This window comes from Mastigoproctus giganteus, chromosome 6 (genome assembly GCF_048544385.1).
Source record: "Mastigoproctus giganteus isolate SK-2022 chromosome 6, ASM4854438v1, whole genome shotgun sequence".
NCBI classification, from domain to species: Eukaryota; Metazoa; Arthropoda; class Arachnida; order Uropygi; family Thelyphonidae; genus Mastigoproctus; species Mastigoproctus giganteus.
Window position 1 is genome coordinate 13,881,497 of NC_143580.1, and position 14,977 is coordinate 13,896,473.

Sequence of the window (14,977 nt, forward strand, 5' to 3'; positions counted from 1 at the left end):
TAATTCTTTCAAGTTAATCTGTAGAATTCCTTCCAGGAATGCCTTTAGACATGCTTGAATGGTAGACTTGTCTCTTGGACTACAGCAACAGCTGTCCTCCATGCTTTATTTTGATGAGCTTGTGGGGAACTGGTGTAGCACTTGTGTTATTGTCAACCATTGTGCTGGTTGTTAAACTGATAGCTGTCATGGGCAACAGTAAATACTGACTATCAGTCTAGTGTGTGTGTGTGTGTGTGTGTGTGTGTGTGTGTACATACAATGAGGCGCCTCTGTAGCCAGGTGGGAAGGAGCAGCAGTGCATAGCACACGCTTCTTGATTAGACCGGGGTTCGAGCCCGTCACCACCGAATGCGGAAAGGTCAGGGAATGACCACCGCATATCCCGGAGCAATATGGCCTTAGTTGCTAATGCTCCTAAAAAAAACCAAATAACATACAATGTAGGCCAGCCCTTCAGGGTACTCTGTGCTGTAAGTGGAGCTCTGCAAAGCCAGTTGTGTGTGCATTAAAGGTGATATAAGTTGTTTTAGATTTTGTTCTTATCTTGTTGACTGGATACTTAACAACCATAAAGCAGTGATCATTTGGAAGGCAGCTCCCATTCCTAGCCACGAGAAGAGGGGCCATCTATAATACTAATCACCTTAAAACTATTGGTCATACACATGCTGATCACCCTAAAACCACTGAAAATGATAGGAAGGAAGATAACCAGAAGAATCCCACACTGACAGTGCACCCAGAAGTCCTCAAAGTGGCCGAATAGTGGTGCCAGAAAAATTTTTCAGCCATACACGGATTCACACTCCACTCATTCTTTTTTCTCACACAGATTATATGAAAAATGGAAGCAAAAAAGGCAAAGGAAAGGAAAAGAAAAAGATTTCCACACTGACTGCAGGATAGCAGTCTGTGCTGAAATGCATGGGTCTCTCTCATCTCTGAGAAGCCCACTCTGGGGCACCTTGCACTTATGGTGAAAAATTAATCTGGTGGAGGACCCTGGCAGAGGACTTTAAAATAGGGTTTTTAATCATGCCTAATATAAAAAAATCAACTGTAGAAAACATGACAGACTCACATCCATGTTAATCGAGGCTTTTGGGTACCACCGGTGGTGTAAAGCCTGACTCGAGCACTTTCAGTGGATTAACATGGACAGAAGGGAAGACTTTGTTAAATGTCCATTTATTGCACATAAATCAATGAGAAGCTTGCTGTCTGTCTTGGAGCATTATAATACACCAGGGACAGGTGATGTGCATGAACAGATTAATGTACCTCATCACTGAGTGCAGTTATACTTCAGTTACAGCAGGCACTTGTTAAGGGGAAATCTTGTCTGATCCGTCTGATTGGATACTATGATGCAGTCACAAAGAAACAGGCTGCAAAAAATAATTTTGATATCATATACTTGGATTTCAGTTAAGCTTTTGATATTGTTGCACATAAAGACTGCTGTACAAATTGGAGCAGTATGGTATTAAGGGCAGGTTACTGATATAGGTAAAGGGATGGTTGAGCGTGAGAAGACAGTGGTTATTGTTATTATTATCAATGGCACATGATGCAAAAAAGCAAGCTTATAAAGCATCAGCCAAAAAAAAAAAAAAAAAAACCCTCCCACATCACTTTTCTAGCCACTCCAATAATTTATCTAGCAATCAGTGGACACTGCCCTTTGTGAACTAGTGTTATTAGTGGAGTCCCCCAGAGTTCGGTGCTGGAGCCATTGTTGTTTTTGGTATTTATTAATGATACTGATGAAGGCTTATCAAGCTTATGTCTAAGTTTGAAAATGATACAAAGGATTGCTGGGTGGGTAATGATGGTATGTTACTGCAAGATCTAGAAAAATTAGGCAGATTGGGCTGAGAAATGGTAACTGAAGTTTAACATTGACAAATGCAAAGTACTGCATATGGGTAGCAGTAACCGCAGAGTAAATTGAAAAATGAACTTTCTCCTGATACAGGCTGGCCTCGATTAACGCGATTAATTCGTCCCCCGAGCGCATTGAGCAAAACGGAAACACATTAATCGAATATAATAATCAATAGGAAAAATTATAATTGGTCCTTGACCTTCTGGAATGTCCATAAAGAATTTTAAATAACTTTTTAGCTGTATACAATGTAAAAGATAATGAAAATAATTATGGAATTAAATGTTTATTGCATAAAACAGCGATACTCAACATCTGTCGGACACTGCACGAACTACTAGCTCGAGGTAGTTCAGTTTCAGCATTTCTTATTAAGTTGTTTGGACCTAACTACTAAACAGAACTGTTAGGTATTTATTTTGGTCTGGGTGCGTCTTTAAAAAATTACTGAGACACTAAGGGCACCGTGAACCGAGAAAGTTTGGGAACCTCTGACATAAAATGCACAATGAAGAAATGACTGTTGCAGAAATATTTGAACAGTGTTGACTTTCTCTTTTCATCAATCAATTTCCGATAGCCGACAACAATCTTCTCTGGCCCTGGCGAAATAAAAATCACAGAGAACCTCAAATCTTTTGTTTGAGGCTCTATGCGATACGAAAGGTTATCTAATTCTTTTACCGTTATCTCCTTTGCGGTAACATTTTCATCTGGCTCATTTAAAAATTTGAATTTTTATGCAAATGTGCATTGATTTTATTAGCAGGAGACAAACAAGTAACACGTCTTCTTCCAATGGTTGATGGAGCACACCGAGGCAGGCAGCAGGCAAACGTTTGTTTATTGCCCGTATGACTCGCTCGCGGTAAGCTTAATGCGTGATTCAAATCTTTTTCAACTATTGCATTAAAAAAAAAAAAGATTGTGTTAACTGGAAATTTGTATTGTGTAAAGTGAAAAGTGGTATAATATTTCAAATAGCATTGACTTAAAATCGCGTTAATCGAACTCGCGTTATGCGAGGCCTGGCTGTACTTGCAGACATTTTGGGAAAGAAATTTAGTTATGTGCTTTGATAGACAGTTCCATGATTGTGTTTTGCAGCCTTGATGTGTGACTAATTTTCACAGAATGGCTCCTTGTTTGCTATGTGCAAGATAGTGTGCACTGCTAATACTGATTGTTAAATGGCCTGCATGATATTGTCGTTGATTTTGTCCTTTGGTTTTTCCAGCTAATAGTTTTAACAAATTACTTGAAAACAGTGATTTGACCAATTAATTTTTACAAAAGTTACGAGTTTTTCAGAGAGAATATTATAAATATAAAACAGTCATGGTTAAGGCTGCAGTTAATTTTTTATTAAGCAGAAAATAATTTTGTAAACTTAGAGATTCGACAGGTGTTTTTTATATGGAATGATGTTACAGTGCACACACATTACTAAATAACTGATAATGTTGGCCTCTATGGGATGTGGCAGTATGATTAGCATTAGTAGAGGCATATGATGCAAGAAAGCAAGCTTATGCAGCATCAGCCAGAAAAAAAAAAAAAAAAAAACTTCAACTTCACCCCTCCGTTCGTTCGAAATACCTGTCTAGCTGAGCCCTAAATTTATTTAGGCTATCAACTTCGACAACAAGGGTTGGAATCTGTTCCACCAGCCAACTACCCCACTGGCTAAAGGCAAATTTCTGCACATACACATGATATACAGATAAATATGATAAACAAAAATATAAATTGAGGCACAAGGAACTACAGGACAAGCAGATGGTGCAAGGAGCCACTGATCTTACGAAGTCAACAAGAGATGATAGTCTATAAACCTTCTGCTCTTCTTTTCTCAAGTTCAAGCGGCACTAATCTTCTCTGAACAATTTCTTGGAAAAAATTTGGAAAGCCTGAAAATCTTCCTCAGTCTTAATTGATTGAGCCTCATCGCCCTCATTCAGGTGACCAAGATTTGGACTAACAAATAAAAATTAATTTCTGAGATCCAAGTACTCGTGACAATAATATAAAACATGACTCCACGTCTCCAGAGCCGACTGGGCTTGCCGAGTGGGTAAAGTGCCTGAAAAATAGTTTGTAGATTAGGCACAAACCATTTTTCTGACGAACATCAACAATAGAGGGAAAGAACCTGTGAGTTATTTCACCTTTATTTGAGTTAGCCCATATATGATTCCAAAGAGTCATTAAAATAGCTAAGATTCGTTTGGCCTCATTCCTAGGATCATTAGCCAAAAATCCAACTCAAAATCACGAATAATAAAAGGAGTTCCACGCTGAATGTTGAAAGTCATTACTCTGTAAATCAGAAAGAGGTCAATTGGCATTTTCCTTGTGACAATCTGTAGTGCATAACTGGAGACTGATGCACTGCAGATCTTCAGGGGCATCATCCTCTGAATGGAATACAGTTTTTTTATATTTTTATTTTATGTGAATAATTATTTTATATTTTTTAAAATTAACAAAGTCTATCCAAGCTGAGATACCGTATGAAACAATAGGAAGGAAAACACTCACCCCAATCCTTCCTAGTAACTCTTGCTATCATGTTAACAAATTTTGCAACCTTTTCAGATAGAAAATTGATATGGGTGTCAAATCAAGGAGTAGAATTTTTTTCAGCCTGGTCTGTACTTGTTAACAGGAGAGACTGCTTCTACAGGAATAGAAAGGGTGCAAGAATGTTTGCTGATGCTATCGAGGCAGTGTTAGGTGGGTCGGAAAACTGCTAGATTGGGGGGATACAAGGACTAATAGATTAACAGTAGCCACTGGCAGATGTGAAAGTGATTCTTGCACTGCTTCTATTGGAATGAGCCGCAGCCTGGAAAATAAGATGCAGGATATTTCAGAGACTGCTGGGAAACATTGGGGTACAAATAAACACATAGGTTGTGTTAGGGTAGCTAAGAAAAAGAACAGGTGCATGTATACTTGCGTGTACACCAATGCTAGGAGTTTAGTAAATAAATTTGATGAATTTGAGGTATTGCTCAAAACATCAAAGGCAGATATTGTGGGGATTTCATAGACGTTGTGTCACAGATATAAGGAATGCAGAACTGGAATTTGGGGAGTACAACATCTACAGAAAGGATAGACTGGATAGGAAGGGAGGAGGGGTTATGCTATTAGTTAAGAAATACATAAAATCCAAGGAAGTGAAGCCAGTCGACATTGCTGGACAGGGCAGTGTCGAGTCAGTTTGGTGTGACATAAGCATTGGGAGATCAAAATGGAGAGTAGGAGTGTGCTATAGGCCTAATGACTTTGATGAGTATAATAAGAAACTGTACGGGGAAATAGAGTGGGCCAGTAAATCAGAGAGTGTTAATGGGGGATTTTAATTTCCCAGATATTGACTGGAATTTGGGGGCTGGTCACTCACACACTAGCAAGGCTTTTGTGGATTTATTGGATGATTGTTTTCTACATCAGCATGTTCAGGAGGCAACTAGAGGGAGTAATACTCTTGATTTGATTATCAGCAGTGATTCTTCATGCATTAAGAACTGCAGGTAAATGAACCACTAGGTGGCAGTGATCACAGTGTGCTGAAGTGGGATTTACTCAAAGAGGTAACTACCATTAGGGGTAAAGGGAAGGGTTATTGCTTTCGTAAAGGCGACTACGATGGACTGAGACAGTATTTAAATTCTATACAGTGGGACCAACTGATGATGTTACCAACAGCAAATTCAAAATGGGAAGCATTCAAAGAACTTATCTTGGAAGCTACTAGGCTTTACATACCAACTAAGAAATATTGTTCAAGGTTTAGGCCTAAGTGGATGTCAGATGAACTAATGAGACATATGGCAGAGAAGAAAAATGCATGGGATACATACAAATTAACACGTGACACAGAAGCCTATGATAGATACAAGTTGATCTGTAATCAAGTTACAAAGGAGGTTAGGCAAGCAAAGGCAGATTACGAGAAATCTTTGGCAAGGGATGCAAAGAAAAACAGCAAAGAGTTCTTTATTTATGTAAACTCTAGAAGGAAGGGGATGAATCAGATTGGTCCACTTGATATCGATGGGTCAACTGTTGATGATCCTGCTCAGGTAGCAAACAAACTGAATGAATATTTTGCATCGACATTCACACATGAGGAGTTATTTAGTGAGGGGAATGCCAGAGGTGTATTCAACTCTAGCAGTAAGCTAGAGAATCTTGTAATAACTGAGAGTAAAGTGGAGGAGAAATTGTTGAAGATAAACACAAGAAAGGCACCCAGGGTGGATGGGATCTATCCAGTTATATTAAAGGAGGCAGCAAAGGAAGTAAGCAAACCCTTAGCCATAATTATGAGAGCTTCCTTGGACTCATGGAAGGTACCCACAGACTGAAGATGTGCAAATGTGACCCCAATTCACAAAGGAGGATCAAAGGGCGACACAAGTAATTATAGACCTGTTAGTTTAACTTCTGTTCCTGGAAAATTAATGGAGGCACTGGTTAAAGAAGCACTGCAGGATCATCTAGACAAGACTTCAGTTATAGCTCAGACACAGCAAGGTTTTGTTAAGGGGAAGTCTTGCCTGACCAATTTGATTGGATACTATGATGCAGTCACAAAACAACTTGATGCAGGGAATAACTTTGATATTATATACTTGGATCTTAGAAAGGCTTTTGATACTGTTGCACATGGAAGACTGCTGCACAAATTGGAGCAGTGTAGCATCATCATCATCAGCCATTTTCAATCCACTGCAGGATGAAGGCCTCTCCAGCAACTTTCCAGTTCCTTCTGTTTTGAGCATTGGCCATCCATTTACTACTCAAAAACTCATGAATTTCATCTATCCATCTCCGCCTTTGTCTTCCAGGTTTTCTTCTAGCCCCTCTTGGGTACCATTCTGTTATTTTCTTAGTCCATCTGTCATCATGTCTTCGAGCTATGTGTCCTGCCCAAGACCATTTTAGTTCTTTAGTTTTGATAAGAATGTCCTTTACTTGAGTTTGCTGCCTAATCCATGTGTTTCTCTTCTTATCTAACAGTCTGATTCCCAATATAATTCGTTCCATTCTTCGCTGTGTAGTTCTTAGCTTCTCTTCCATTCTTTTGGTGAGTGCCCAAGTTTCACTTCCATAAGTCATGGTGGAGAGTATACATTGATTCATTATTTTACGTTTCAGACAAACTGGGATATTGCTCTTCAGTATGTGGCTATATTTCCTGAATGCTATCCATCCAAAATTTATTCTTCTCTTGACTTCCAGCCATTTATCATTATTACAGCTAATAACTTGTCCCAGATAAGTATATGACTCCATCTTTTCAATTACTGCTCCTTCAATCATTATTTCCCTTTCCGTGGCATACTTGTTCATCATTACTTTTGTTTTATCCATATTCATCTTTAGTCCAAAATCCTTACTAACTGTGCATAACTGATTAAGATTTTCCTCTAATTCTTTGGGATCGTGGCTTATGACCACAATGTCATCTGCAAATCGTAAATGGTTTAGGTACTCTCCATTCACATTGACTCCTTTCTGCGACCAGTCTAATCTTCTGAAAGCTTCCTCAAGGGCAGCAGTAAACAGCTTCGGAGATATTGTGTCTCCTTGTTGAACTCCTTTCTCGATTTTAAATTTGCTACTGTCTTTGTCTAGTCTAATAAAGGATGTAGCACTCTCATATATTTTCTTCAAAATCATAATATATGGAGTATCTATGCCTTGTCTTTCCAGTGCCCGAAACATTGCCTTATGCTGTATGGAGTCAAATGCCTTTTCATAATCCACAAATGCCAGGCATAATGGTGTTTTATATTCATTTGCTTTCTCCATTAGCTGTGATATTACGTGAAGGTGATCCATAGTTGAGAATCCTGTCCTAAAGCCAGCTTGCTCTTTCGGTTGATTCTCATCAAGTATTCTTTCTAATCTGTTAGTAATGACCCTTGTGAACAACTTGTAGATATGGGATAACAAGCTAATTGGTCTATAATTTCCAATTTCTGATTTATCTCCTTTCTTATGCAGCAAAACTATGACTGCATTATTCCACTGCTTAGGCATCACACCTTTTCTAATGCACTTTGTGAAGAGCCTTGCCAGTTTTTGTGTTATGTCTCTTCCTCCCAATTTTAACAACTCTACAGTAACTTCATCTTCCCCCGGGGCTTTCCGATTCTTCATTTTCTTCAATGCATGTTCTACCTCATCAGGAAGAATATCGGGTATGTCGTATGTGTTGCTACTTTGCAATCCATGTTCCCCACTGCTGGTATCATTCCCTCGCTCCTTGTATAATTCTCTATAGTAGTCTTCTGCTATTTGAATTATGCCTTCTCTGCTGTTTATAAGTACACCATCGCTATTCTTCAGTTTCAGTATCATTTGTCTTTCTGTATTACTGCTCATGGCTGCTGATTTAAATCCTTTGTTTTCCCTTAATGCTTGTTCTACTTTTCTTGTGTTAAATCTTCTTATGTCCTCTCTGAGTCTCTTTCTAATGGCTTTGCATAACTCAGTATACTCAATTTTCTCCCTGTCAGTGTTTTTCTTGCTCTTCATTTGTCGTCTTTGGTTCATCATGACAAGTGTTTCTTGACTAATTATTTCTTCTTTTGATTTCTGTTTCCCTATAGGTTTCTTGGGCTTTATCACTTTCAGAAAGTTGTAATATTCCTCGTCGATATCTTGGTCCTGAGCAGTCTGCAGAAGCTCAAACTTGTTCTTAAGTTCCAGTACATACTGCTTTTTCTCCTCCTCTGTTATTTCAAAGACCTTTGTATTATTTACTCGAGTCAGTTTTTTCCTTTCCTTTCCTACATCAATATCAAGTGTACATCTTACCGTTCTGTGATCACTTCCAACATTTACCTTATTCAGGACGGTAACATCATTCACAATATATTTTCTGTTAGTGAGGATGAAGTCGATTTCATTAGTTGTTAATCCATTTGAACTCTTCCATGTCCACTTTCTGTTCACCCTTTTCTTGAAAAAAGTGTTCATTACTGACAGTCCTTGAGATTCTGCAAATTCCACAAGTCTTTCACCTCTTTTATTTCTTTCACCAATTCCAAAATTTCCTATAGTTCCTCTTTCTGCGCTGTTTTGCCTTTTTCCAACCTTAGCATTGAAGTCCCCCATAATAATAGTGTAGTGGGTTTTCTGCTCATCTAGAAGACTCTCAATTTCAGTGTACATTTCTTCAACCTCTTCATCATCATGGCTCGATGTTGGTGCATAAATCATTATAATCTTTAGCTTGTACCTCTTAGAAATCTTGAGTATTAGTCTTGACACCCTTGGTGATGTACTTTTGAATTCCAAAATGTTGTTTTTTAAATCTTTATGGACCAGAAACCCAACTCCACCTTCACTCCTTTCACTGTTTCCATTGGTGTACAGCAGATTTCCACTTGATAGACTTATAGGTGACTCATTTCTTCTTCTTGTTTCAGCTAAACCGATGATATTCCAATTCACATTTTCTAATTCCTTTTCCAGCTCTAATATCCTGTCTTGGAGGCAAATTGCTGCTATGGATAAAGGGGTGGTTGAGGGGGAGAAGACAGAGAGTGGTAATAAATGGACACTGATCATCATGGACTAATGTTATTAGTGGAGTCCCTCAGGGTTCAGTATTGGGTCCATTATTGTTTTCTGTATTTATAAATGATATTGATGATGGTATATCAAGCTTAATGTCCAAGTTGCAGACGATACGAAGGTTGGCAGGGTTGTCAAGGACACCACTGACACTATGCTACTGCAACAGGATCTGGAAAGGTTGAGCAGATGGGCTGAGAGGTGGCAAATGAAGTTTAACATTGATAAATGTAAAGTACTACATATGGGAAACAGCAACCCCAGAGCAACGTATCAACTCTGTGGTACTACACTGACAGTGGTAGAGAATGAAAGGGACCTGGGGGTGGTTGTGCAGGCAGATATGAAGTTTTCTGAGCAGTGCAGACGGGCTGCAAGAGTAGCTCATGGTGTATTGTCGATGATATATAGGAATTTCTCTAGCAGGGATAAGGAGGTGATTATTCCCTTGTATAAGGCAATGGTCAGACCACACCTAGAGTACCGTATACAGGTCTGGAGGCCTCATTTCAAGAAGGATGTAGAGATGCTGGAACGAGTACAGAGAAGGGCAACAAGATTAGTGAACGGAACAAAGGGGTGCTCTTATGAAGAAAGGCTTAAGTTTTGCAAATTACAATGTCTGGAGACTAGGCACCAGCGAGGTGATCTGATAGAGGTGTACAAAGCCTTGAATGGTTTGAGCATGCTCAATGCTGATGGGATTCTTCCTCTAGCTCAGAATAATCACCTGAGAGGGCATAAATTCAAATTGAGGAAAGACAGATGTAGGATAGACGTGCGGAAATTTGCCTTTAGCCAGCGGGTGGTTGGTTGCTGGAATAGACTTCCATCCCTTGTCGTGGAAGTTGATAGCCTAAATAAGTTTAAGGCTCAGCTGGACAGGTATTTCGAACGAACAGAGGGGTGAAGTGGAAGTGGTTATTTTTTATTTATTTATTTGTTTTTTTTTTTTTTTTTGGCTGATGCTGCATAAGCTTGCTTTCTTGCATCAAATGCCTCTACTAATGCTAATGCTAATGCTAAAAAATCTAAGGCCTCTGTCAGTGACGACTCCAAGATATTTAATTTTCTTAATGGGCTTTATACTTTCACAACTAATCAGCACATGAGGTTTTCTACGAACACATAGGTTCTCCTTCAGTAATAATATTTTTGTTTTGACCTGGAGATTGTTAATTTATGGAAGTCGCACCAAGCATTCAGATCTTTTATTATTTCATTAGATCGTTGTTCAATTTGTAGTCGTGAAGAGCCTTCAACTAATATTACCAGGTCATCTGCATAAGCAATCATATGAATATGACTATATTCCTTTCGTAACCAATCCTCTAATACCAATTTCCACATTAGTGGCCCAAAAACAAATCCCTGCAGACATCCTCGAATAGCAGATCTAGTTACTGAATTCCAACTAGACTTAACTGTAAAAGATCTTTCCTGAAAATAATTCACTATGACACTATAAAACTGATGAGAGCGTTTTTCGAGGTGAAGCATCAATAACACACTGTCCCAAGAGATATTATCAAAAGCTACTTCAAAATCAACAAAAATGCCAAGAACATATTTTGCATTTGAACCTCTACCCAATTTAATCAAAGATTTTAAAGCATCCTCTGTACCACGACCAGGAGTAAAGCCATATTGCTTATTTGAGAATCCTAAATTTTCTTGCGTATATTGCAATATTCACCGTGAAAGCATACGTTCATAGACCTTGCCCAAACCTGGAAGTGCAATTAGCTATAAGAAGAGGGCTCAGTTTTAGGATTTTCAGCTGACTTCAAAAAGATCTTAAGTAGAGCATCCTTCAAGCAGACATATATTGAAAAAAGAAGATGCTCAGGAAACAGTTTGAAGAAACGTTAATAACTTCGCCTTCAGTGAGGTCCATACCAGGACACCTGTTATTACAAATTTTGTTTACAGCTGAATTAAGATCTTCCATTGAAAATGATTCCTCTTGAATCTCGCTAACACAACCACAATCTAACTGATAAGTACTGTCAGAATGCTTCACCTCATCCATATAATGAAGAGATCCATTGACAAGGTGATCAAGTATAACATTAATACTGCCAAGCCAATCTACAGTTTCAGAGTCTCCACAACACATAGAACTTATCACATCCCTAGATGGTCTTAATTTGTGTAAAGACAACTTATTAGTAAATTAATAAGAGGAGTTTACCTCAATATAGTACGTGGAACACTTCCGTATGATACCCTCCAGAAATTAAAACGAAAAAATCGACAACTTACCGGTACATTAAAGTAAAATATAAATAAATAAATAAATAATTAAAATATAAATAATTAAATAATCAATTTAACACAATTCAAAATCAATTCAAAACAATTAAAATTCAAATTAACGCAATTAAAAGAATCTAACGAAAATATTCAAAACGATTTTCCTTCCTGAAGCTGACAATGCTTTTCGACCGACTGTCGTGATCACAGGAATGAAAATTACCGAATCAGGCTAAACCTGCAACTTAAATAGTGATTATATGTCTTCGCGCATGCGCGTAAAGGTCCACGCATCGGAGATCAAATATGGCCGCCGAACATTAACAGAATTCTCGTGTAATTTAATTTCAACGGTTTCTGCAATTAATAGTCGCATATAATTACGTTGAACGTTAAGTATTTTGGCCTCGTTAAATAAAACGCCGGTTTTCTCTTAATATTCGTGTAAATCAACACGAAGCCTCAGTTCGTGCTTCTCGTTCTGCAGCGTCAGAATTAGCCTTTCGTGCCATTAACGAAAAACATACTTTTTTATTTAACGAGGCCAAAATACTTAACGTTCAACGTAATTATACGCGACTATTAATTGCAGAAACCGTTGAAATTAAATTACACGAGAATTCTGTTAATGTTCGGCGGCCATATTTGATCTCCGATGCGTGGACCTTTACGCGCATGCGCGAAGACATATAATCACTATTTAAGTTGCAGGTTTAGCCTGATTCGGTAATTTTCATTCCTGTGATCACGACAGTCGGTCGAAAAGCATTGTCAGCTTCAGGAAGGAAAATCGTTTTGAATATTTTCGTTAGATTCTTTTAATTGCGTTAATTTGAATTTTAATTGTTTTGAATTGATTTTGAATTGTGTTAAATTGATTATTTAATTATTTATATTTTAATTATTTATTTATTTATTTATATTTTACTTTAATGTACCGGTAAGTTGTCGATTTTTTCGTTTTAATTTCTGGAGGGTATCATACGGAAGTGTTCCACGTACTATATTGAGGTAAACTCCTCTTATTAATTTACTAATATTATTATCAACGTAGAACATATTGAGTATTACAGCTCTGATTCATACTATCTAATTAATTTTCAAACTCTTATTGACTATTTCATTCACTTCCTGTCTCTCCAGTAGTATACAATCGATATACACAATTATGGGAGATTTTTTGAATAGCTTGGTACAAAATTACATTAAATCTACACTAAGGTACTCGGCCCAAAGTTACCATATTTCTTTCCTAAAATATTGCCTTCAAAACAACATCGTTCCGAAGTTTGCCAGGGTGAATTTAAATCAAAAAATTTCAGGCATAAAACAACTATCACTGGTGACATCACGTAATATTGTTAAGCTTGCCTTAAAATCTCGATATTCGGATAAACAAAAATACCTTTCCCAGGTTAGGAAGCTTCGCGATAAATTAAAAAATTATCTACATCCGAACGATTGGTCTGTATTGAAGACCTCCATAGATTTGCGACGGGAAGCACAAGTCTCAGAAATAAAAAACAGACACGTTAATAAGTTGCAAGCATTATCGAATAGTTCAAGACATATTCATGCGAATTCTAACACATTGTCGCGAGCTTGCGACCAAGTTCACGAGTTGGGTGACATCCCCCCCACAGACACATAACGCACTACCACAGAATATGTCGGCTAGTTCACGAACACCCCCTCACCCAGTATCCAACGAACCGACATATCAACAGGTTACAAATCTTTCCTCGTGTACACTATCGCAGGACCAGATTTCACTTTTATCCAAAGGATTAAATTATAATTTACCACCTCGAAAGCTGCCAAAAAAAACAATGCGTAATTGATATTGAATTTGGACTTCGTAGTGTTCCACAAAAAGATGTATTTATTCAACAAGTTAACCAAGTAGTGAATAACATAAAAGAAACGCGACTTCCTAAATTGAATACACATGACAGTTCAGCTTTACGAGAACTTCGAGAAAATAAGGACATTATTATACAGAGGGCAGATAAAGGAGATACAGTGGTAATACTAGATAAACATGATTATATTAATAAGTTAGATTCAGTTGTGTCTGATACCTCCACTTATCGTGAAGTGGACCCGGCACTGTTTACCAATTTGGTAAATCAATACAATAAAACGTTAACCGCATATCGTAAAAACGACTACATTACTGTGGTTCAGTTGAAGGAATTGAAGTCCAGAACATACAATATTCCTGCACTTTTTGGTCAGGTAAAATTACACAAGCCTGGATTTCCGATTCGACCTATTGTTTCCTACAGGAACTCGGCATTTTCAGCCTTAGCCACACATGTATATAATATTATAAAACCTTTTAGACAGGTTATACAATTTGGGATTAAGAATGACGATACATTATTTAATAATCTTAAAGACTGTAGACTCGGCGACAATGACAATTTATTCTCATTAGATGTTACCTCATTATATACGAATGTAAACGTTGAATACACATTAGATATTATTTGGGATATGTTAAATAAAAACTCGACACCGATTAATTATACGAAGCTGCCCATTAAGGAAATTTTTCACTTAATTAAACTAATAGCTGAGGCTAACTACATCACCTTTCGAGACAAGGTGTACAAACAAATTTTTGGATTACCAATGGGTTTGAGCCTGAGTGGCTTAATGTCAGAGATCTGCTTGCAGTTTGATTTTACCGATATACGTCATTTCTACAAATCTCTGTTTAGCAAATGGCGTATAATAAGCTGCAAAGCGGTAGCAAAATTGTAAAATGACGGTCATCCTTAATACTACTTACTGGGTTTGGCCAAATTACATAACAGAATGCTTAAATTTCAAGGGCCGCCATGATATCCAAATGAAACATAGATCCCTTTGGCATTCATATGAAATCTACAGGCCATAGGTTACTTCATTAAACAGCAATATTTCTCTGATAATGACACTCTAGGCCTAACATGTATTTGGGTAAAAGTACTGTTAGCAGTCAATTGAGCCCCCCCAACTATTATTATACAATAGCAGTAGCAGCAGCAGAAGTAGTAGTAATAGAGTCAATGTCCAGGAATTTTTACTTCCGCTTTCCCGTGACCTATCTCTCAACGATTGAGCAGATACATTTGACACCTTTTCGTCCCCGTAACACATACTATGGGAGGTATTTAGACGATGTTCTAGTTATTACTGATAGTAGTACTATCCAAGACATTTTACATTCGTTTAATAATA

General features: G+C 37.7%; 1 protein-coding gene across 1 annotated transcript in view; it reads left to right on the top strand.

The window, feature by feature from the left end:
- LOC150083960 (REST corepressor 3-like) overlaps nt 1-14,977 on the top strand; it is a 231,415-nt gene that overhangs the window by 208,379 nt on the left and 8,059 nt on the right. The gene's annotated exons all lie outside the window — the stretch shown is intronic.